Source organism: Lissotriton helveticus, chromosome 1_1 (assembly GCF_964261635.1).
Source record: "Lissotriton helveticus chromosome 1_1, aLisHel1.1, whole genome shotgun sequence".
NCBI lineage: Eukaryota > Metazoa > Chordata > Amphibia > Caudata > Salamandridae > Lissotriton > Lissotriton helveticus.
In genome coordinates, this window is record NC_136057.1 from 171337680 (window position 1) to 171362357 (window position 24678).

The 24678-nt window shown below is 48.7% G+C and overlaps 1 protein-coding gene across 6 annotated transcripts in view; it reads left to right on the forward strand.

The window, feature by feature from the left end:
- The window catches only part of ST3GAL3 (ST3 beta-galactoside alpha-2,3-sialyltransferase 3), a 1285176-nt gene that overhangs the window by 814294 nt on the left and 446204 nt on the right, over positions 1-24678 (forward strand). The window lies entirely within an intron of this gene.

Here is a 24678-nt window from a genome sequence, read left to right on the forward strand (position 1 = left end):
GCCATCTATTCCTCAAGCACACAAGAGATTTCAAAAATATGAAATTCACTGTCAATAATTGAAAGGACAAAAAACTGAACCAGTGACTCACAGCTCGTGAGCTGGAAAGCCACCTCAAGGCCACAACTTCTTTACAGGCAATCCACACACCTTTCATACGTAATACACATAAGACCATTCACACCACCAGGCATGAAACCAACACATTACAATATTCACAAAAAGAGACAAGGTACACCCTGCTTGAGAAGAACAGAAAAGACAAATATTTCTGCACAAACACCCATTCCTCAAACACACATACTTACTGGTTGGATTTGGCACGAGGGTGAGTGACGGTTCAGTATATACAGTTGTATTAACCGGAGATTTCACAAAAATAAAATGCACAGTTAATAATTGAAAGGACGAGAAACTGAACCATTGACTCACAGCTCTTGAGCTGTAAAGCCACGACAAGGCACCAACCTCTTTACAGGCCATTCATACATCATTCATATGTGTGACACATACAAAACCATTCACACCGCCAGCCGCGGGCCCAGCACATTACAGCAGCAGACCGCGCCATTCAAGGGCCCATCACTTTCACACGCCCACATTCCTGACACAGCAACCACACCAGCTCATGGATTGCGTGGAGTAACGTTTGCCTAACAGTGTGTGTAGTGACCAGCAGCAAGTCACTACTCACACACTGCCAGCCAAGCGCTAGTCCACGCATACTGCCAGCCGAGCACCAGTCCACGCACACTGCCAGCCAGGCCCCAGTCCACGCACTCCGCCAGCCAAGCGCCAGTCCACGCACACCGCCAGCCAAGCGCCAGTCCACGCACACCGCCAGCCAAGCGCCAGTCCACACACACCGCCAGCCAAGGGCCAGTCCACGCACACCGCCAGCCAAGCGCCAGTCCACGCACACCACCAGCCAAGCGTCAGCCTACACACACCGCCATCACATTTAGTATTTTTTTTATACAAAACAGAAAACACAAACAAATTGCAAATAGATACAAATCTACTAACACAAAATCTGAAACTAAATACATTGCACAAATGCCAGCCTTGAAACTGAACAAAAAATATAAAACAATAGAGACCAGGCAGTTCACTTTACCACTCATGGATGCTCCCAAAAATAATTTTGCGTGTGGTACATTCTAAAACAAGCAGGCACGCACAGCCCAGGGTTAGAAGGACATTCGGGCAGTACATATGAGTCTCCTTCCGCGTACCTCTTCGCCAACAGACTCTACATCTCCTACGAGGGAAAGTCTTTAGAGGGTGTGGGAGGAATGTGATCAGGAAAGTGGTGATCTTTCAATCTAGCCACATCCTCCACCACTCCAACTCTAGGAACACTTGCCGGTTCCACTACAACAAGGCTGCCTACTACAGATACCTGAAACTTATCAAAAGTAATTTTTGACTCAGGACAACAATCCTTGAATACTGCAAAAGCATTAAAGGTTGCCAAGCGGAAAAGATGGATAGCCAACCTGTTCTTAAACCAAATGTAAGCCTTACGAAGAGCAGTGTAAGGTTCCAACCTCTGATCTACTCTATCAACACCACCCATGTGCCTATCATAGTCTAAAATGCACACAGTTTTGCGCACTTCAGCAACCTGACCCCAAACAATCACAGGTGAAGTGCTTTAATCATGGATGGTAGTCAGCATGTAGACATCTCTCCTGTCTGAAAACTTCACAGCTAGAAGTTCCTCGCAGCGCAACACACTGCACTGTCCCAGCACAAGCTTTTGACAAACTAGTTATTTTGGGAAACCTTTACGGTTAGAGCAGATTGTGCCACAAGCAACAGTGTCCACTTTGGCCAATTCCCTGAACAACCACACACCAGTGTAGAAGAAGTTATCTACTTCTAAATGGTGACCTTTGTTAAAAAGTCCTCTACCAAGTTTGTGGGAGTCCCCCGGGTAGCTCTAGAGTGGGGCCTAAGGCTCGCACTGTTTTCCCTCAAAAACTGTTCGCCATACACATTTGTCTGCTCAACAATCTCTCGTTCATAACCAACAGAAAAAAAATTCTCTGCAACATTTTTTCTGTATTCACTCTACACCCTGGAACACCAGTAAAGTCTGGCAATGCTGGCTGCACCATGCCTGGGGCAACCCAGAGGTCGCCACTTCGAACTGGAAGCCTTGCATCCCCAAGCTGCAGCCCAGATGCCTCTTGCTGCACTATCGGTACATCAATGTCCTCTAAAACAGGCACTTCATCCGCACTAAGAGTTGCTTCATCCGTACTGAAAGTAGCTTCATCATCCGATGATTCCATGTGGGGAGAAAACTCACTGCCTGAATCTTCCACTCCCTCCTCTGCCTCAGATGCAGAGTGAGTCTCTGAACCATGGTCAGAGGAAGACTCAAAAAGCATACCAACAACCTGCTGAGCAGTAATCCTGTGGCTAGCCATTATCCTTACTAAGAAACTAAACTGCACAAACAAGTCAACAACAACCAACACTGTGCAAAATAAATAAGTAAAAAAAATGTGTGCCTTTATCACAAAGATCTATATACTCAAAAACTATACGATTCACTTGCAAGAGACAGCTACACTCGCCTGCACCTACTCTGCAGAGAGACAGCAAAAACCAACAATATCCCATTAGAAAGAAAAAAACAAAACCAATTGCTCACAAGACAACAAAATACACATTGATCACAAATGCAAAAAGTTTTTGACACTCAAAAAACAGAAGCCAAACATACTGCTATTATTACACCATTTGCAAAAAACACATTCATGCAGAGAAATGAAACTCCTTTACATTGTACAAAAAAAGTCTCTTACCAAACACATGCAACTACACAAACAGCAGAACCACCAGTAACGAAACCACAACCTGGAACAGTCTAAAGAACAAAAGCCTTGAACTTGAACTAAAAAGGAGAAATAAAGCGTTACAATTGCAATTCACAAGAAATAAAACAATTAACATTAGAACACGCTATGTCACTACCCAAATGGTCAGTCAATCTGCCAGATGGGCCTTCAAACAGGTTTGAGAAAAAAAGAGGGTGATCTTGCCCAAGGGATCGGGGAGAGGTTGTCTGCCAGGCCGATCTGTCCCCTAGGTGGGGCAGAAAACGGCAGACAGAAATGTGCCCCCCTCGCAAAAGAAAGAAATCCCTGATGCCTAGTAGGGTGTTCTGCCTCCCCTCTCGCCTAGGGCAGGAAGACCAAAAAAAAGGGACGATCTGTCCCCAGGACAGGCAGAAAAAACATTAACCACATTTTACCCCCTTGGAAGCATCCATGTCGCTTCCGTTACACACAAAACAAAATCCCTGGTGCCTAGTGGGTTTTCTGTCCCACCCCCGCCAGGGACAGAAAGGCCAGGCCCCCATGGGGGGCATAATACAAACACACAAAAATCTGCCCGGTGGAAGCGACCCTTGCTCAATGGGGCACTTCCATTTAAATTTTAAATAACTCCCTGGTGTCTAGTGGGTTTTTCTGCTCCCTCTGGGGGCAGAAAGGCCAAATAAACGGGCCGATCTGCCCCAGGGGGGGCTGAATACACATAAAAAAATATGTCCCCTGACATCATGGGATTGCCTGATGGGGTTGGGGTGGCAGCGGAAACTCTTCCGCCGCCATCCCCCTTTGTGGGGTTAAAAGGGCTGACTGGGGAGGGGGGAGGTAGCGCCAACAACAAACAAGCATTTGCAATGCAATAGGTCTCGCAGCATTAAAGTTTGAGTTACTGGCATTGTAAATGACAATGCTTTGCATTAATTTTTTTTCTTTAATTTGCAATTGGTATATAAACATTGTTTGTGAATGGTTAGCTGTTGCTTATGCTAAGCAAAGTTGGCAGAAATATAGAGAGCTAGTCTTGCTTGTTATAAGCATGCTGATTTAAAGCACTCTGATACCTGCGGGTATAGTTTGCGCCATATAAAAGTGAAAACTAATAAATAAATTTAAAAAAGCCTACCTGTACCACGTCCACCAGACCATAAATAACGTGCAAAAAGAAAATACCATTCACCATCTCCTTCTAGGAATGGGGCTGCCAGGCCATAGACAATAAAACCCATTAACACCCAGGCACAAACGCAATTAACTGTAATTGTTTTATTCGTTTTGTCCCAGAGTGATGTGGTGGTGTCCCCGAGTGATGTGGTGGTGTCCTCGAGTGATGTGGTGGTGTCCCCGAGTGATGTGGAGGTGTTCCCGACTGATGTGGTGGTGTTCCCGACTGATGTGGTGGTGTTCCCGACTGATGTGGTGGTGTCCCCGAGTAATGCGGTGGTGTCCCAGAGTGATGCGGTGGTGTCCCAGAGTGATGCGGTGGTGTCCCAGAGTGATGCGGTGGTGTCCCCGAGTGATGTAGTGGTGTCCCCGAGTGATGCGGTGGTGCCCCTGAGTTATGTGGTAGTGCCCCTGAGTGATGTGGTGGTACCCCCGAGTGGTGCCCCTGAGTGATGTGGTGGTGCCCCTGAGTGATGTGGTGGTGTGCCTGAGTGATGTGGTGGTGTCCCCGAGTGATGTGGTGGTGTCCCCCTGAGTGGTGCCCCTGAGTGATGTGGTGGTGCCCTGAGTGATGTGGTGGTGCCCTGAGTGATGTGGTGGTGTACCAGAGTGGTGGTGTCCCCGAGTGATGTGGTGGTGTCCCTGAGTGATGTGGTGGTGTCCCTGAGTGATGTGGTGGTGTCCCTGAGTGATGCGGTGGTGTCCCCGAGTGATGTGGTGGTGTCCCCGAGTGATGCGGTGGTGTCCCCGAGTGATGCGGTGGTGTCCCCGAGTGATGCGGTGGTGTCCCCGAGTGATGTGGTGGTGTCCCCGAGTGATGTGGTGGTGCCCCTGAGTTATGTGGTGGTGCCCCTGAGTTATGTGGTGGTGCCCCTGAGTTATGTGGTGGTGCCCCTGAGTGATGTGGTGGTACCCCGAGTGGTGCCCCTGAGTGATGTGGTGGTGGCCCTGAGTGATGTGGTGGTGTCCCCGAGTGATGTGGTGGGGTCCCCCCGAGTGGTGCCCCTGAGTGATGTGGTGGTGACCCTGAGTGATGTGGTGGTGTACCAGAGTGATGAGTGGTGGTGTCCCCGAGTGATGAGTGGTGTCCCCGAGTGATGTGGTGGTATCCCTGAGTGATGAGGCGGTGTCCCCGAGTGATGTGGCGGTGTCCCCGAGTGATGTGGTGGTGTCCCCGAGTGATGTGGTGGTGTCCCCGAGTGATGTGGTGGTGTCCCAGAGTGATGTGGTGGTGTCCCCGAGTGATGTGGTGGTGTCCCCGAGTGATGTGGTGGTGTCCCCGAGTGATGTGGTGGTGTCCCCGAGTGATGATGTGGTGGTGTCCCCGAGTGATGTGGTGGTGTCCCCGAGTGATGTGGTGGTGTCCCCGAGTGATGTGGTGGTGTCCCCAAGTGATGTGGTGGTGTCCCCAAGTGATGTGGTGGTGTCCCCAAGTGATGAGTGGTGGTGTCCCCAAGTGATGAGTGGTGGTGTCCCCAAGTGATGAGTGGTGGTGTCCCCGAGTGATGTGGTGGTGCCCCTGAGTGATGTGGGGTGTTCCTGGAGTGATGTGGTGGTGTCCCCGAGTGATGTGGTGGTGACCCCAAGTGATGTGGTGGTGTCCTAGACTGATGTGTAAAGAAAAAAATGTATGAATGTACAAGATGCATGGTTGTAAACGGGTGTAGATGGTGACGGGCAGCACGAGTTTGGCTGCTTAATTTGCTAACATGTGGCAGGCCTCATGCATGTTTATCACTTAAATAAATAAGGAAATATAAAATGTTACGACTCCATTCCTTCTCAAAACACTAAATAAATATTGAGAACTAGCAATAAGATGAACAGAGAATATAGACGGATAAATGCAGACGGAAATGTTTTAAAAAAAATACCATAAACCTGTGAGCCCTAATTACAAACATATTCCTTGTCCAAATGTATTTAGTTGCAGGTGTTACTATTACCCAATGTATGGTACTCCATCTCTTGACCTCAGAAGGAAACATTCAACTCTCTGAGAGCCGCAGAAATGTTGATAAAGAAAAACAAAGGCGACTAGAGTAGGGTCGGGAAAAGAAAGCAACTTGCGGAATTCTAAATGTTACAAACCTGTTGAGCCAGGAAGGGATTTTTCCACTGCCTTACCCAGCACTAACAAGTAACAAGAGGGAACTGCAAACTTCCCATGTGACTGTGCTCCCTGGACGCGTACTCTTTCAAGGAGATCAGTCTGGCATTTGTATTTTTGCTCTTCGGATTGTTCCGATTGTACCCGCGGACGCTGGCGTTGCACTCTCAGGGGCCAGGTACTGTACTCACCATGCACTTACAATTGAACTTGCACTTCGTACTGCAGCAGCATGTTGCCTTGATGTAGCCCTTTCCCCTGTCAGGATCGCTTACTTGTACATGGCTTGACCGAGTTCACGTGCGCTACGCACAGTATGGGTCTGCCTCGCGCGCGAGGGTGCCTCAGCCTTTTAGTGGTGGTAAACGAACGCGCATTGCGGTTTAATTGCAGCAGATTGTAGATTTTACGTAATTTATTTGCTTTTTGGATGTGTCCAGTTAAATATTTTCAGGAGTGATTTGCTTTTCTTAAACATGTCCAGTACTGTGCTTAAGTGTCGTCTTTTCGGAGTATACATGTGCTGTGCAAAGTGATGTAAGTAATTATCCGGGAGAGAGAAACAAACACTGATTGTTATAGGTACCCGAAACGCAGCTACACACACATGCAGCCACGCATGTACGCAGACACAGAGACACAAACATGCGCATACAGCCACACACATGCAGACAGGTAGATACACCCGCACGCACACACGTGCATACATTGGCAGAGATTACAGTGCGCTTTACAACACACGTGCATGTATACTTTATTTGTTAGAGTATTTTGTAGGATCAACGGTGTCCTAGCCACATACCTGCTCATTTAGTGCCTTTTCTGTGAATAGCGGGAAATCCAAACCTAGCTGTACGGAGTCCGCTTGATGTGTTGCTGCAGGTATTGCCCGAACAGCTCCAGTGAGTGAACTCTCTTCTGCTATCTGACGCTTTTTAAACGTGGTATTAATAGTTTTCCAACTTTAAACAAAGTTAAAGTTGACGTGTGCCAGTAGGCTATTTAAACCCTCACACATACCATAATGGGGTTAACATCCTCGTTCTAGTCTCCACTACCCCCTCCCTACCATAAGAAAGGTGTTAAAGCCTTGCTCTGTGTCAGAATGTTTAGATAACGCCTGCGCCGGGTCTGAACGCAAACGAAGCACAAAGATACTACCATCCTACCAAAAGAAGGTTAAAAAAACCTCTGTAAATAACTACCCCAATAACGTAATAAACGATAAATCGGTATAAATTAAGCCACCTTAAAAAATATATATATATGTAATTCGCATTTAAAAATAAAAATCTATTTAACAAGTATACTTCTCTAGCAGAAAGAGCTTCTCCCCACCCACATCAATCATAGTGAATTAAAAGTCCAACTATCTTTCTTTCAAATATGTTCAATAAGGAGCATTATTCAAAGCAGCAACATTTTAACACCTACAATGTGTCACGGAGACGTCGAATGTGCAGTCCGTGCTGTAGCCACCGGTAGAATGTCAGGAAAGCCGAACGTCCCGAAAAGAAACCATACTTCGAGACAACCCACTAATGGCGTCGCAGTATTAGAATAGCGTTAAAGGCGCGTGTGAAACGTCAACGACACAGATCTCTGAAACTGTATGCTACATTGGGAGTAAATGCAATCTTCAATCTCGCCGTTCAACGCCCCTCTAACACATATCTCTCTCGCTCTCAAGAATAAACAATACCAAAAAACGCATAAAAGAGATAAGACCTCCAACACCCAGCTACTCCACACACAGCTATACAAACTCCTTCCGCGATGTGTCCGGAAGTCAGGCAAAGTCGCCTGTGACGGGGGCGGGGCTGCGTCTGCACCGGAAAAGAAGGCAGGCGGAGTGAAAGCGTCTCGGGACGCCAGAAGGAGAGCGGAGTCCCTCTACATTGAACTGGTAAGTTGGAAGGGGGGGGGGCTCGGTGCACTCGTGTGTGTGTGTGTGTGTGTATGATGTGTGCGACGGCGTGTGTGTCTGTGTGTGTATGTGCATGCGTGTGTGTGGTGTTTTGAGCTTCCTAGGAGACAGCGCCTGGCCGCAGCGCTCGTTCACGTGCGCGTGTCAGTTTGGAATCGCCTCCAAGGCGATGCGCGCGGCCAGGATTGTCTCCTGGGAAGCTCACACGCCAACATAAGGTCCTCGGCGGACGCGCTTCGCGCGGCTAGCCGAGACCTAAAAATGGGTGGGTGCAATGACGGAGCAGTTCCGTCTTGAGCACACGGCCATTGTTGCTCATGACGGAACTGCTCCGTCATAAGCACCGAAAGGGTTAAAATGTTCTCAAGGCATCTTATATTTTGAAAAGAATAATGCTATAGACAAGGAGGTACAGTTGTATCAGCACTGTAAGCAACGATTGCAGAGGCAACCCAAAAAAGTTTGTGCACACAAGTGCTCGTGATATTCAAGGTGAGCGGCGCAGGTGACAAGTGAAAAAACAGCGGGGGGCGCAATGTGAACAAGTGACTGGTATTTAGAAGAATATATGGTTCACAAAAAATTATTTACAATAATGAGTCCTATTCTTTTGGAGACATTTAACATGAACCACAGCTGAAAGAGGCGCCACAAATTGCGCTATATGTTGACGGCGTTTCAATCCTAGTCATTTAGGATCTTCATCAGGACTGGGTTGCCGTATTAGAAAGTGCTGAAGATGCGAAGGGGTTGGGCAGCCGGGCTGGCCCTGGATGGGTGGCAGAGGTGTCCACGAGAAGGGGTATCCAAGGCGAGCGCGTAATGCAGATTAGCGCAGTCACTTTGCCCGGGAATGAGGAGTGAAGAACAATAGTTACTTACCTGTAATCTGTGGTTCTCCAGTATTGGTGTCTTTCATAGATTCACATGCCTGAATCATTCCCCGTCGTCGGAGTGGGAGTCCCACGGTACATAAAAAAGCAATAATATGCCATAAATATGTAGTAATACTAAAAGAAAATGAACCAGGAAGTAAAGCAGCCAATGCTACAGTAGGTAAAAAACTTCCCCTCTATGACTCTCATAGTCATTATGTATAGTCCAAACTACAGCCAATCAGGCGCCAGCACCCACCAGAATGTTCTCCCCAGAGGCTCAGGCTCTCAGATTTTCTCGCAAGGAGTGAAGGTAAACCATAATAGCCTAACAAGCATTAGAAATGCAATAGGTCTCGCAGCATTAGAGTTAGTGCTTTTAGAATTGTTTATGGGTTTTTTTGTAAATCTTTAGCATTTTTGTTTCCTGTAGCCAATGCTAAAGAATTAAAAAAAAAAGCCATAAACATTTCTAAAAGCTCTAACTCAAATTCTCCGAGACCTATTGCATTGGAAATGCAATAGGTCTCGCAGTAGGAAAGTTTGAGCTATAGGTGTTATTTATTTTTTTGTTTTTTATTTATGTGTTGTTTTTTCTAAATAGCTAAATTAATAGCTTTCTTCTTTACAAAGCCAATAGTTATAATTTTTGTAAATGTGACACCTCTAGCATTTGTAAAGCAACATGTTTTGTATTAACGGGACTTATATGTGACTTATATGTATTGATATTAAAAAAATCAATGGCTTTAAAAAACAATTAATAATACGTAAATAAAATGGATTTTATTTTATATTGCCAATAGCTTAAAGTTTATTAAATATATTTAGTGAAGATGCTGTGGTTGCGCTGAGTGAGGGTGAGTGAGGGTGAGGGTGAGTGAGGGTGAGGGTGAGTGAGGGTGAGTGAGGGTGAGTGAGTGAGGGTGAGTGAGGGTGAGTGAGTGAGGGTGAGTGAGTGAGGGTGAGTGAGTGAGGGAGGGTGAGAGGGTGAGGGGGTGAGGGGTTGAGGGTGAGTGAGGGTGAGGGTGAGGGGGTGAGGGGTTGAGTGAGAGTGAGGGTGAGTGAGGGGTTGAGGGTGAGTGAGGGTGAGGGGTTGAGGGTGGGTGAGGGGTTGAGGGTGAGTGAGGGTGAGGGGTTGAGGGTGAGTGAGGGTGAGGGTGAGTGAGGGTGAGGGTGAGTGAGGGTGGGTGAGGGTGAGTGAGGGTGGGTGAGGGTGAGTGAGGGTGAGTGAGGGTGAGTGAGGGTGAGTGTGGGTGAGTGTGGGTGAGTGTGGGTGAGTGTGGGTGAGTGTGGGTGAGTGAGGGTGAGGGTGAGTGAGGGTGAGGGATTGAGGGTGAGGGGTTGAGGGTGAGTGAGGGTGAGGGGTTGAGGGTGAGTGAGGGTGAGGGGTTGAGGGTGAGTGAGGGTGAGGGGTTGAGGGTGAGTGAGGGTGAGTGAGGGTGAGGGGTTGAGGGTGAGGGGTTGAGGGTGAGTGGGGGTGAGTGAGGGTGAGGGGTTGAGGGTGAGTGAGGGTGAGGGGTTGAGGGTGAGTGAGGGTGAGGGGTTGAGGGTGAGTGAGGGTGAGGGGTTGAGGGTGAGTGAGGGTGAGGGTGAGTGAGGGTGGGTGAAGGTGAGTGAGGGTGGGTGAAGGTGAGTGAGGGTGGGTGAAGGTGAGTGAGGGTGAGTGAGGGTGAGTGTGGGTGAGTGTGGGTGAGTGTGGGTGAGTGTGGGTGAGTGTGGGTGAGTGTGGGTGAGTGTGGGTGAGTGAGGGTGAGGGATTGAGGGTGAGGGGTTGAGGGTGAGTGAGGGTGAGGGGTTGAGCGTGAGTGAGGGTGAGGGTGAGGGGTTGAGCGTGAGTGAGGGTGAGGGTGAGTGAGGGTGAGTGAGGGTGAGGGTGAGTGAGGGTGAGGGTGAGTGAGCTACATCTAATGACTTCAGAGGACTGCTTATAGACTGTTTAAATTATAACCACTGTCGATAGTAAGTACTATTGACCCTGATAACACCCTAATATATGTCCAAAGTCACAGTTTGGTAGGACTGGGCCAGACCAATGTATATGTTTCTATAAGTGTAGTCAGGACCATACAAGGGTTAGTTGAATAGCCTTGGCGGAAAACCCTGCTTCATTTTTTCGTATGAAACGATCCAGAGCGCCGCCTCAAATTGACAGGCGAAAGTATGATCTAAACATTACTGACATCTCCATCCTGAGGCGTGGGGTCTATAGCGTGACAGCTCGGTCTACACTTCATGCCCTTGGACGAACGCGGATTGGCTGTTCCGTTCTATGTGTCAGGAGCTCAAGGCTGACAAAACTGATGCCGAACTCCTAAAGGAAGTTTTAGAAAAAATGCGCTTGAGATGAGTAGCAACCAAATCGAAGGCAGGCAGATTTCGCTTCATTTATATCCAGTATCGTTGTTGTCCTGAGCGGCACCCTCGGGGCAACAGAAGCCGCTGCCATTGCTAAATAAAACAATGCAAACAATAGTTTAAAATATGGCGCGCTGAAGGATCTTAAATACAGCCTTTAACCCCTTAATCCTCGCTAATTGTACAAAACACCCACTGTAACGCACGAGTCGAAGAGCGTTCTGACGTACCTTGCCTCGTAGTTTTTGCAGATGCGTAAGAAGTAGACAGAGGACTAACGCTTCCCCAGGGTAGGGTAACGGGGCGGCCATTTCAGAAGAGAGCGTTTCCGGTCGAGAGGAATGGCAGCTTCTCGGATGGCCACCATACCCTGAAGATTTGCCGTTTGATGGAGAAAGTAAACACAAATTGAGACAGAACACTTTATTGGTCTAAATGGAGGGAGTCTCCCTTCCAATTAGAAAGCCTGCTTGTGCGTGAGCTTGAGGTCCTTTCTAAGCAAGTCTGGTGAAGATATAAAACACTTTATTGCATTTCGGGTTACGTTATTAAGTGGAGAGGTCATTGAGTCGGTACTTGTTTTTCTAGCCTCTCCAGTGCATGTTTTGTTTGCTTCTTTACTTTTGTAGCAGGTAGTAAGATCTGATAATGTACCCCGAAGGACGGCAATAAGAGACTATACAAAAATGCAAATTCAAAGAAATCGCCCAGCAAAACGTGTGCTCAAAGTCCTGAAACGCAAATAGATTTTCTGCTTGTGACAGGCCAGCTGTTTCTGTAATTCTTACACTATTACGTGATTATGCATGGAGTAAAAGTTTTGAACGCGACATGGCAGGCAGGGGAGGGGGCGGAGCGGGGGTGTGGGAGGAGTGCGGGAACAGACGGGGAGGAGAGTAGGAGGAGGAGAGTAGAGGAGGCATGGCCTAGCGGCCGTGCAATCAAGAAGTGAGGGGGTGGAGCTGGGGGAGGCAGGAGAGTAGGAGGAGGAGAGTAGAGGAGGCACGGCCTAGCGGCCGTGCAATCAAGAAGTGAGGGGGTGGAGCTGGGGGAGGCTGTGTGAGAGAGTAGGCAAGGCAGGCGGCTGGGGGCATGTGCACGCGCATTTAAGCTCAATGCGCATGCGCATTGAGCTTAAATTTCTCGTGCACTGCAAGGAATCGCCACGATTCCTTGCAAGTTGGGGATAAAGAGTGGATAAGCCACCATAGACTCGCAAGCTCGATGCGCATGCGCATCGACAGGCGAGACCTAATAAAAAGCCTCTGAGGGGAGGTGGGCGGGTTGCATGTGAATCTATGAAAGACACCAATACTGGAGAACCACAGATTACAGGTAAGTAACTATTGTTCTTCTCCAGTATTAGGGGTGTCTTTCATAGATTCACATGCCTGAATCAGAGTAGCTAGCAGTACATATCCTTGCTGAACAGACGCCCATAACGCCAATATTGTCAGTAGTAATGCAAATAACAATGCAAAGTGAAAATACACATATAGCATAAAGCATAACATGATGCAAAACATGGAAATATGTGAAAACATAGCACAAGAAGCGTCTGACAGCAGAAAAACAAGGAGGTGGGAAAACAGAGGCTCACCTTAATGAAACAGATTCCGTAGAACAGCTCGACCCACAGAAGTATCAGCCTCGCTGATTGACTCTAGACAGTAATGTCTGGTAAATGTATGGCGACTAGCCCAAGTAGCCGCTTTGCAGATCTGCTGAAGAGGGACTCCAGCAAATAAGGCCGTAGATGAGGAGACCGCTCTTGTAGAGTGCGCTCGGGGCGCAGATGGTAAAGGTCTCCTAGCCTGTGTATGGCAAAAGGCAATGGCAGCAGATATCCATCTTGCAATAGTCTGTTTTGAAACTGCCTGCCCCTTACGAATAGCACCGTAGGTAATGAACAACTGGTCAGAAGTGCGTACAGTAGATGTTCTCTGTAGATAGAATTTAAGACATCTTTTAATGTCAAGCGAGTGTAAAGCTCTTTCCGCAGGTGTTTGCGGGTCTGGAAAGAACGACTTAAGAACAATAGGTTCATTCAGATGGAAATCCGAAGGTACTTTCGGAATGTATTTAGGATTTGTGCGAAGTATCACAGAATCACTTGTGAATTGCAGGAAGGGATGATGCACCGTGAAAGCTTGGATATCACTAACTCTCCTGGCGGATGTTAAGGCTAAGAGTAGTGATACTTTCCACGAAAGATACTTCATGTCGGCTTTATGGATGGGCTCGAATGGGTGACGCATGAGTTGACCTAGGACCACATTCAGATGTCACGAAGGAGGCGGACGGCGTACAGGAGGGAACATTCTAAAGAGGCCTCTAAAGAACTGTTGGATAATTCTTGCTGAGTACAGAGAATTGGACCCATCCTGTCGATATCTGGATATTGCAGCCAGAAACACCTTTAGAGTAGCATGTGACAGACCTGTTCGTGCTAACTGCAAGAAAAAAGGAAGAATTTCCTCAGGTTTAGCTAAAAAAGGGTGAACCCCCGCTGAACGGCACCAGATACAGAAGCGTTTCCATTTCAGACTGTACGTCTTGATGGTAGCGGGCGCTCTAGCCTTGGCCAACACCTCTTTACAGTCTTCCGGGATGTTCAGGTGTGCGAACTCATGGTGTTCAGGAGCCAGGCCGCTAATCTCAGCGATGCTGGGTCCGGATGGAAGACCTGACCTTCCTGAATGCTGAGCAAGTTCGGGATTGGTTGTAACTGAATTGGTCTGCTCTCTCCGACAGGAGGAGGAGTTCTGTAAACCAATACTGGCGCGGCCACCTGGGCGCAATCAGGATGAGTCGGCAAGGTTCCTTCTTCATCTTCCGCAGAACCTTGGGGACTAGAGGAATCGGTGGGAAAGCGTACGCAAATGTCAGAGACCAATTGATGGAGAACGCGTACCCCAGAGAATACTTGTGGGGGTGCCAGCTCGCGAAGCTCTGGCATTTGCTGTTGGTACTCGTCGCAAATAGATCTAGGTCTGGCCAACCCCATTGGTGAAATATGTGTTCCACTGTCTCCTGGTGAAGCTCCCATTCGTGGGTGGTGATCGTTGTTCTGCTGAGTGCGTCCGCTAGGACGTTTTCTGTCCCCGGAACATGCACTGCTTGCAAATGTACATTGTGGTGAAGAGCCCATGTCCATAATTCCTGCGCCTCTTGAGACAGGAGAAGCGATCGAGTTCCCCCCTGCTTGTTGACGTAGTGCATACTTGTGGTGTTGTCTGTACGTATCAACACATTGGTGTCCTGAATGATGGCACAAAACGCCTTGAGTGCCAGAAAAATGGCTCTGAGTTCTAAACGGTTGATGTGCCACAGTTTCTGTTGCGCAGTCCATTTGCCACTGATCGTGAGGCCTTGTAGATGAGCCCCCCAGCCCTCGAGGGATGCATCCGTAGTGATGGTTAGACTTGGTGCTTCTTGAAGGAATGCACAACCCTGACTCAGATGACACCTCTGTGTCCACCAAAGAAGAGACTTCTTCATGAGTGGTGTGATTTGAATGAGGTCCTCGAAAGTGCCCGAAACCTGCTGCCACTGCAAGGTTAGTTCCTTCTGAAGCGGCCTCATTTGAAGACGGCAATTTGGAAGTAATGGAATACAAGCCGATGCCATCCCTAGAAAAGACTTGTACAGTCGGACAGAAACTGACTTTCTTTGCATGAGGTCTTGTGCTAGCCGACTTATTTTCATTTGTCTCTCCTTGGAGACGCAAGCTTTGAGTCTTTGAGTGTCCAAAATCGCACCTAAGAATGCTCTTCTTTGAGACGATTGCATCTGGGACTTGTTGAAATTGATTGTCAGGCCTAGAGATTGAAACAGGTGCAGACACTGTTGAAGGTGACGTTGAACGGTTTCGTGAGAACAGGCCTTTATAAGGCAGTCGTCCAGATATGGGAAAATTTGTATTCCCTCCAGCCGGAGGTGCGCAGCCACTGGAGCTAACACTTTTGTAAATACTCTTGGAGCTGACCGCAGTCCAAAAGGAAGGACCTTGAACTGGTAGTCCCTGCCAGCCACCCTGAAGCGAAGGAATTTCCTGTGGCGGGGTAGGATGGGGATGTGGAAATATGCATCCTGGAGATCTAAAGTGACCATGTAATCTCCTGCTTGTAGAAGATGCAATATTTCCTGAAGAGATAACATCCGGAACGTCAATTTCCGTAGATATTTGTTTAAAGCGCGAAGATCGAGTATCGGGCGCCACTCCCCGTTCCTCTTCCTTATCAGGAAGAACCTGGAGTAAAATCCTAATCCTCTCATCCTCTGAGGAACGCTCTTGATTGCTCCTATTTGTATCATCTTTTTGATTTGGGTAAGAAGCTCCTTCAGGTGAGCTGGAGGCGGTCCTTTTGCCGGTACATTTGGAGGGAATTTTTCGAATTCCAGGGAATGGCCCCTGGCCACAATATCCAGGACCCATTTGTCTGTTGTTATAGACTGCCAGTTGGAGTAAAATTTCGATATTCTTCCGCCAAGTCTTTTGTGAGGGTGGAAAGATGGTGGTGGCAGGTGGAAAGTTTCATTGTCGCTTGTCTTTGCCGCGGTAATTAGTCTTACCCCTGTTTGGGGTGTATTGTGATCTTTTCTGCCCATAAGACTGGTAGCGCTGTGTCTGATAGCGCTGGTTACCTTGTCGGTATGTGGATTGTTGTTGTTGGTATCCACCTCTATTGAAGGACGTTCCTCGCCCTCTCGCTCCTCGAAAGGGCGGCTTGTGGAATTGTAGAGTGCCCAAGGATCTGGCTGTTTCAGTATCCTTTTTTATTGTTTGTAAAGCTTCCTCCACTTTGGGGCCGAATAAATATTCGCCATCAAATGGCATGTCTAAGACTCTGTTTTGGACTTCTTGCCTGAAAGAAGTGGAACGTAACCATCCCTGTCGACGCAGAACAGCCGCTCCTGCCAATTGACGAAATCCCGTAGATGCGACATCTACAGCTGAATCGATAATCTCTTCAGAGATCCTTTGACCTTGAAGAATTTGGAGTGCTTCAGCCTTGGATTGCTCAGGGATGAGATCGATAAATGGTGCGATGTCAGACCACATTTGGCGGTCGTACCGACCTAAGATTGCCAATGCATTGGCAGCACGAACCGTCGTTGCAGCCATGGTGGAAACGCGTTTTCCAATTGAGTCTAGGCGTCTGCCATCCCTATCCGGCGGCGCCGTAATCGCCGAGGACGGATTTCTGGCTCTCTTCTGAGCCGCCTGAACAACTACTGAGTCAAGTCTTGCCTGTCCAATTAGACATGCAGGCGTCTTTTCGGGAGCTTTATACTTTTTATCAATGCGTGGCAAGACCGGAGGAATGGAAGCCGGCGTTGACATCACCTTAATACCTTCCTTCCAGATGAAATCCACAATGGGTATTGTTTTTATTTGTCGTCTGGGCTGATCTTTGAAATCGTATAAGAAACATTCTTGTTGCGTTTGTTCCATCTTTATATGAAAACGTTCGGTTGCACGTTCCATCAATAAGTGAAAACTCGCAACATCCACCGGAGGGGAGGCCGACGCAGTCTGAGGAGATGTTGAAGGAGACTGTACCTGATAGTCATCCCACTCCGATAAATCATCCACTTCTCCTTCTTCCCTTTGGTCTTCATCTTCCGAAGATTGCGGATCCCCTTCATGAGGTGGTTGCGGGTGTGAAGGCGGACACACCGGTGGGAGCACGGTTGAAGGTGCTTCCGAAGTTGGAGTTGCCGGTCCAGAAGCTGCTGATTCTGAAGGTGGAAACCTCCTATAGTAATCGTCCAGCATAAATTGTAAGTTGGATAGCAAAGCCATAGGCACTTGGGCAACAGGGTTACTCACTGGTGTTGATACATTAACAGGAGATTGAGAATCATCACAATCCTCCTCTTGAAGTTTAATATGCAACTCCGATGGACTAGTAGCTTGTCCAAAAGTATTCTGGACCATCTCATCCTCACTCTCAGTGTCCAAAAGTTGGTCTGGCACTTCAGAGGACACCTTATGAGGCGAAATACAAAGGGGTGAAAGCTGCATTTCACGTATCTGACCTGATGCTTGTTGTGGTGTTAAAAACACCGTCGATGGAGACCAAACCTGCAGTGCCGTGCATGATGAGAACTGCGGCGTCGTCGGGAGATTCCCTTCCGATGGTTTTGTCGTCGACGTGACACTCTTCGTCGACGGGACACCTTTCGTCGACGGGACACCTTTCGTCGACGGGACACCCTTCGTCGACGGGACGCTTTTCGTCGACGGGTTACTCGTCGTCGACAGGACACTTGCCGTCGACGGGACACTTGCCGTCGACGGGACACTCTTCGTCGACGGGACACTCTTCGTCGACGGGACACTCTTCGTCGACGGGACACTCTTCGTCGACGGGACACTCTTCGTCGACGGGACACTCTTCGTCGACGGGACACTCGTCGTCGACGGAACACTCGTCGTCGACGGGACACTCTTCGTCGGCGGTGTTATTTTTGTCTACGGCGTGGAGCCCAAAGACGAGCTCGTCGACGGAGTCTTTTTCGTCGGCGGTAAAGCCTTTAGAGGTGTCGACGACGAGGCGCCGATGACGGACGTCGACGACACAGGTCTCACAGAAACAAATACCATAGTTGGAGACGCCGTCGACGAGGACATAACCATACCAGGTTTAGGAGAGGAAAATGTTACCGTCGATGTCACTGTTGTCGTCGTTCTCGTCGACGAGGAAGCATAAGAGGACATCGCAGTAGGTGTAAATGAGGTCTGTGGTAAAATCCTCTCAGATGATTGGGGAAACTTGAGGATTGTCCCCTTTTTTGAAACAGAAGTGCTTTCCGTGTCCTTGGTGGGGACAGCCTTGGATGTTGAAGGCTTATCCAGTCCCTTAGCAGGTGGTTGTTTTTTAGTCAGCTTAGCCTTAGGCGATGGCATACCTTCAGGCGCAGGCCTCTTCCTAGAGGCTGAAGTAGAACCAGAGGCAATACTGCCTACCTCAGAAGCAGGATTAGAAGAATCCTTTAGCCTTTTCAACCACAGAAGTAACCGACCCTCTCTATCCCTGACAGTCTTTTGAGGCATGGTTCTGCAGATCTTACAGTCAGAGGCCTGGTTATCTGGGTACAGACAATAGATACACTTTTTATGTGGATCTTTTTCAAAAAGCCGAAGCTTACCACAGCAATCACAAGCTCTAAAGAGAGATTTCTTAGAAGACATCCTTAAAAGTAGAAGGAAATGAAGTTAGAAGTAAGAAACTGAGCAGAGCTCAGGGAGACTCCCTTACATACGACGTGCGGTAGAAAATCTGAGAGCCTGAGCCTCTGGGGAGAACATTCTGGTGGGTGCTGGCGCCTGATTGGCTGTAGTTTGGACTATACATAATGACTATGAGAGTCATAGAGGGGAAGTTTTTTGCCTACTGTAGCATTGGCTGCTTTACTTCCTGGTTCATTTTCTTTTAGTATTACTACATATTTATGGCATATTATTGCTTTTTTATGTACCGTGGGACTCCCACTCCGACGACGGGGAATGATTCAGGCATGTGAATCTATGAAAGACACCCCTAATACTGGAGAATCCAAAAGATTCGTGTATGCCAGTAGGTCCGAGCGATCCAGAGGGGTGAGGGACCCAGCAAGGTGGCAGAGAAGTCGGTGACTGGGTCGGTGCCCCGGTCCACAGTCGACTTTTGGGGAGGGCGGCGAGTGCGTCCGTACGGGTATCAGTCGAGAGCCTGGAATGAATCCGGAGGATCCCTGGTTCAGGATCCGCCACGGTCGTGGGCGGCCTGCCGGTCTCTGAGCAGGCGCTTCCGGCTCCGACAGGGCGGTAAATTTTTGTTTCAGTTTTCATGGCTGAACCTTCAGGCTCCACAGACCTTCGTTTGAGTGACTGTGCATGCGACGGTGGAGATGGAAGTCATTGAAGCACCCATGAAATGCTATTGCCTCCCCTCGCTCACCCCTTAGATGCGATTGCATCAGAGAAGCCAGCGCGTGAGCAGCGTTCTGAATGAGCTCCGATCTCGCTCCAGAGAGGCCAAAGAGTGAATGTGTGGCTCCATTTGCTCCAGTTATCGAGCTCCCGGTAAAATAAGTGGGGGGACGCCGTCCACCCGCGTGGTACCCCGACTCGAGCCCTGAGTGCAGAGCTCCCCAGAGTTTGAAGACACCCGAACTACAGGGGGCAACACTTAGGATGCATTGAAGGTAGCATGGCCCCAAATGAGCTCCCACCCCAGCTTCTTCCCTCAATTTAGCTAAAAACGATTACAGCGCAAACCTGCGGTCCTGGCACACACGCAGGGATTGGGGTCAAAATTTAATGCTCACAAAAGAAGCCTCGGGCTTGGAATAAAGTATGTATACAAGCGGTCCCATTAGCCGAGGGTCTACGAAAAGAATGAGTCAATTTACCATTCAGTGACAGCATGAATTTTCACAGGAATTATTTGTTTCCAGGAGAGAACATATCCAATGACATCTGATTCTGTACTGGCCCGGGCTCACTTAATCCCCAGCTCACTGAAGCCCCCAGCTCACTACCAGGAGAGCACCAATCCCATAACACTTTCTTCTGGGCTGCCCCAGGCTCACTGATGCCTCCATCTCACTGAAGCCCGCCTCTCAGTGCCTAGATAGCACTATTCCCATGCCAGCTGCCTCAGCTCACTGAGGCCTCCATCTCACTGCCAGGAGAGCACACATCTCATGAGGTGGCTGCACGGCCCCAGGCTCACTGAATCCCCAGTACACTGATGCCCCATCTCACTGCCAGGAGAGCACACATCTCATAAGGTGTTTGCACTGCACCAGACTCACTGAATCTCCAGTACACTGATGCCCCATCTCACTGCCAGGAGAGCACACATCTCATAAGGTGTTTGCACTGCACCAGCTCACTGAATCTCCAGTACACTGATGCCCCATCTCACTGCCAGGAGAGCACACATCTCATAAGGTGTCTGCACTGCCCCAGGCTCACTGAATCCCCAGTACACTGATGCCCCATCTCACTGCCAGGAGAGCACACATCTCATAAGGTGTTTGCTCTGCACCAGACTCACTGAATCTCCAGTACACTGATGCCCCATCTCACTGCCAGGAGAGCACACATCTCATAAGGTGTTTGCACTGCACCAGACTCACTGAATCTCCAGTACACTGATGCCCCATCTCACTGCCAGGAGAGCACACATCTCATAAGGTGTTTGCACTGCACCAGACTCACTGAATCTCCAGTACACTGATGCCCCATCTCACTGCCAGGAGAGCACACATCTCATAAGGTGTTTGCACTGCACCAGACTCACTGAATCTCCAGTACACTGATGCCCCATCTCACTGCCAGGAGAGCACACATCTCATAAGGTGTTTGCACTGCACCAGACTCACTGAATCTCCAGTACACTGATGCCCCATCTCACTGCCAGGAGAGCACACATCTCATAAGGTGTTTGCACTGCACCAGACTCACTGAATCTCCAGTACACTGATGCCCCATCTCACTGCCAGGAGAGCACACATCTCATAAGGTGTCTGCACTGCCCCAGGCTCACTGAATCTCCAGTACACTGAGGCCCCCATCTCACTGCCAGGAGAGCACACATCTCATAAGGTGTTTGCACTGCACCAGGCTCACTGAATCTCCAGTACACTGATGCCCCATCTCACTGCCAGGAGAGCACACATCTCATAAGGTGTCTGCACTGCCCCAGGCTCACTGAATCTCCAGTACACCGAGGCCCCCATCTCACTGCCAGGAGAGCACACATCTCATGAGGTGTCTGCACTGCCCCAGGCTCACTGAATCCCCAGTACACCGAGGCCTCCATCTCACTGCCAGGAGAGCACACATCTCATGAGGTGTCTGCACTGCCCCAGGCTCACTGAATCCCCAGTACACTGAGGCCCCCATCTCACTGCCAGGAGAGCACACATCTCATAAGGTGTCTGCACTGCCCCAGGCTCACTGAATCTCCAGTACACTGAGGCCCCCATCTCACTGCCAGGAGAGCACACATCTCATAAGGTGTCTGCACTGCCCCAGGCTCACTGAATCTCCAGTACACTGAGGCCCCCATCTCACTGCCAGGAGAGCACACATCTCATAAGGTGTCTGCACTGCCCCAGGCTCACTGAATCTCCAGTACACTGAGGCCCCCATCTCATTGCAGGCGGGCACCAATCCTGGCACACTTGTCTCTGCACTAGCTACATCTCACTGCCAGGAGAGCACACATCCACTGACATCTGCCTCTGCTCTGACCCGAACTCACTGACCCCCCCCCCCCGCCCCCTCTCATTGCCTAGAGAGCACTGATCCCAACCCAGCTGCCTCTGTTCAGGCCCCCTCTCCTCTTTTCTTGCTCGCCACTGTCTGCATGCTTTGCGTTTGTTTTGATCCAGTTTGACAGATACTTATGGCAATAATTTGCACTTTTGTTTTGAAGGAAAAGAATGCAAATGAATGCTTTGATATGTTTCTGGCTCTTCATGAATTATGCATTGGAACAGTTTTTTCATTGAACTTGATGTCTTTGAGAATGAGTTCCCTGGAGAGGAGAGAGAGTCCGACTCCCTGAACCGAACCATTTATCATTCCCTGAGACTGGTCCCGTGGGGAGCGGGTCCTTTATGGGGTTGTCAGAGATGTACCCGTGGAGCAGTCATCATGGGCCAGGGGGCATGAAACAGTACCTCATAAACACGCGCCATTGGAAGGGCGCCCCCCCCCCCCCATCACCTCTCACCCCTCCATGTGGTTCAGATGCAGATGACATGACCTTAGAACTATGGCTGTGGTGTTTTCTGCACCAGAAATCATGCCAGCGTGTGGGTTGGAGTCCAAGAATTAATGGCAGAGTGTGGGTATTCACATCAGATCTATGACGGTGTTTGGGTTTTTAGACCAGATCTGTGGCAGTGAGCTGGTGTCCACACCACAACTAGGACAGTGTGTGGGGCTCCACTCTAGAGCAATGGCAGTGTGTGGGCTTTCACACCAGATCTTTGGCAGTGTGTGGAGTTCTACCTTAGGAGTGTGGGAGTTTCTGCACCAGAACTATGGCAGTGTGTGGAGTTCTACCTTAGGAGTGTGGGAGTTTCCACACCAGAACTATGGCAGTGTGTGGGTTTTTACACCAGAACTATGGCATTGTGTGGGTTTTTACACCAGAACTATGGCAGTGTGTGGGTTTTTACACCAAAACTATGGCAGTGTGTGGGTTTTTACACCCGAACTATGGCAGTGTGTGGGTTTTTACACCCGAACTATGTGGGTTTTTACACCAGAACTATGGCAGTGTGTGGGTTTTTACACCCGAACTATGTGGGTTTTTACACCAGAACAATGGCAGTGTGTGGGTTTTTACACCAGAACTATGGCAGTGTGTGGGTTTTTACACCCAAACTATGTCAGTGTGTGGGTTTTTACACCCGAACTATGGCAGTGTGTGGGTTTTTACACCAGAACTATGGCAGTGTGTGGGTTTTTACACCCGTACTATGGCAGTGTGTGGGTTTTTACACCAGAACTATGGCAGTGTGTGGGTTTCTACACCAGAACTATGGCAGTGTGTGGGTTTTTACACCAGAACTATGGCAGTGTGTGGCTATTTACACCAGAACTATGGCAGTGTGTGGGTTTTTACACCAGAACTATGTCAGGTTGTGGGTTTTTACACCAGAACTATGGCAGTGGGTGGGTTTTTACACCATACACCAGAACTATGGCAGTGTGTGGGTTTTTACACCAGAACTATGGCAGTGTGTGGGTTTTTACACCCGAACTAAGGCAGTGTGTGGGTTTTTTCACCCGAAATATGGCAGTGTGTGGGTTTTTACACCCGAACTATGGCAGTGTGTGGGTTTTTACACCAGAACTATGGCAGTGTGTGGGTTTTTACACCCGAACTATGGCAGTGTGTGGGTTTTTACACCAAAACTATGGCAGTGTGTGGGTTTTTACACCAGAACTATGGCAGTGTGTGGGTTTTTATGCCATACACCAGAACTATGGCAGTGTGTGGGTTTTTACACCAGAACTATGGCAGTGTGTGGGTTTTTACACCAGAACTATGGCAGTGTATGGGTTTTTACACCCGAACAATGGCAGTGTGTAGGTTTTTACACCAGAACTATGGCAGTGTGTGGGTTTTTACACCCGAACTATGGCAGTGTGTGGGTTTTTACACCCGAACTATGGCAGTGTGTGGGTTTTTACACCAGAACTATGGCAATGTGTGGGTTGTTACACCAGAACTATGGCAGTGTATGGGTTTTAACACCAGAACTATAGCATTGTGTGGGTTTTTACACCAGAACTATGGCAGTGTGTGGGTTTTTACACCAGAACTATGGCAGTGTGTGGGTTTTTACACCAGAACTATGGCAGTGTGTGGGTTTTTACACCATACACCAGAACTATTGCAGTGTGTGGGTTTTTACACCAGAACTATGGCAGTGTGTGGGTTTTTACACCAGAACTATGGCAGTGTGTGGGTTTGCACACCAGAACTATAGCAGTGGGTGGGTTTTTACACCATACACCAGAACTATGGCAGTGTGTGGGTTTTTACACCCGAACTATGGCAGTGCGTGGGTTTTTACACCCGAACTATGGCAGTGTGTGGGTTTTTACACCCGAACTATGGCAGTGTGTGGGTTTTTACGCCAGAACTATGGCAGTGTGTGGGTTTTTACACCAGAACTATGGCAATGTGTGGGTTGTTACACCAGAACTATGGCAGTGTATGGGTTTTAACACCAGAACTATAGCATTGTGTGGGTTTTTACACCAGAACTATGGCAGTGTGTGGGTTTTTACACCAGAACTATGTCAGTGTGTGGGTTTTTACACCAGCACTATGGCAGTGGGTGGGTTTTTACACCATACACCAGAACTATTGCAGTGTGTGGGTTTTCTACACCAGAACTATGGCAGTGTGTAGGTTTTTACACCAGAACTATGGCAGTGTGTGGGTTTTTACACCAGAACTATGGCAGTGGGTGGGTTTTTACACCATACACCAGAACTATGGCAGTGTGTGGGTTTTTACACCAGAACTATGGCAGTGTGTGGATTTTTACACCAGAACTTTGGCAGTGTGTGGGTTTTTACACCAGGACTATGGCAGTGGGTGGGTTTTTACACCATACACCTGAACTATGGCAGTGTGTGGGTTTTTACACCAGAACTATGGCAGTGTCTGGGTTTTTACACCAGAACTATGGCAGTGTGTGGGTTTTTACACCAGAACTATGGCAGTGGGTGGGGTTTTACACCATACACCAGAACTATGGCAGTGTGTGGGTTTTTACACCAGACCTATGGCAGTGTGTGGGTTTTTACACCAGAACTTTGGCAGTGTGTGGGTTTTTACACCAGAACTATGGCAGTGTGTGGGTTTTTAC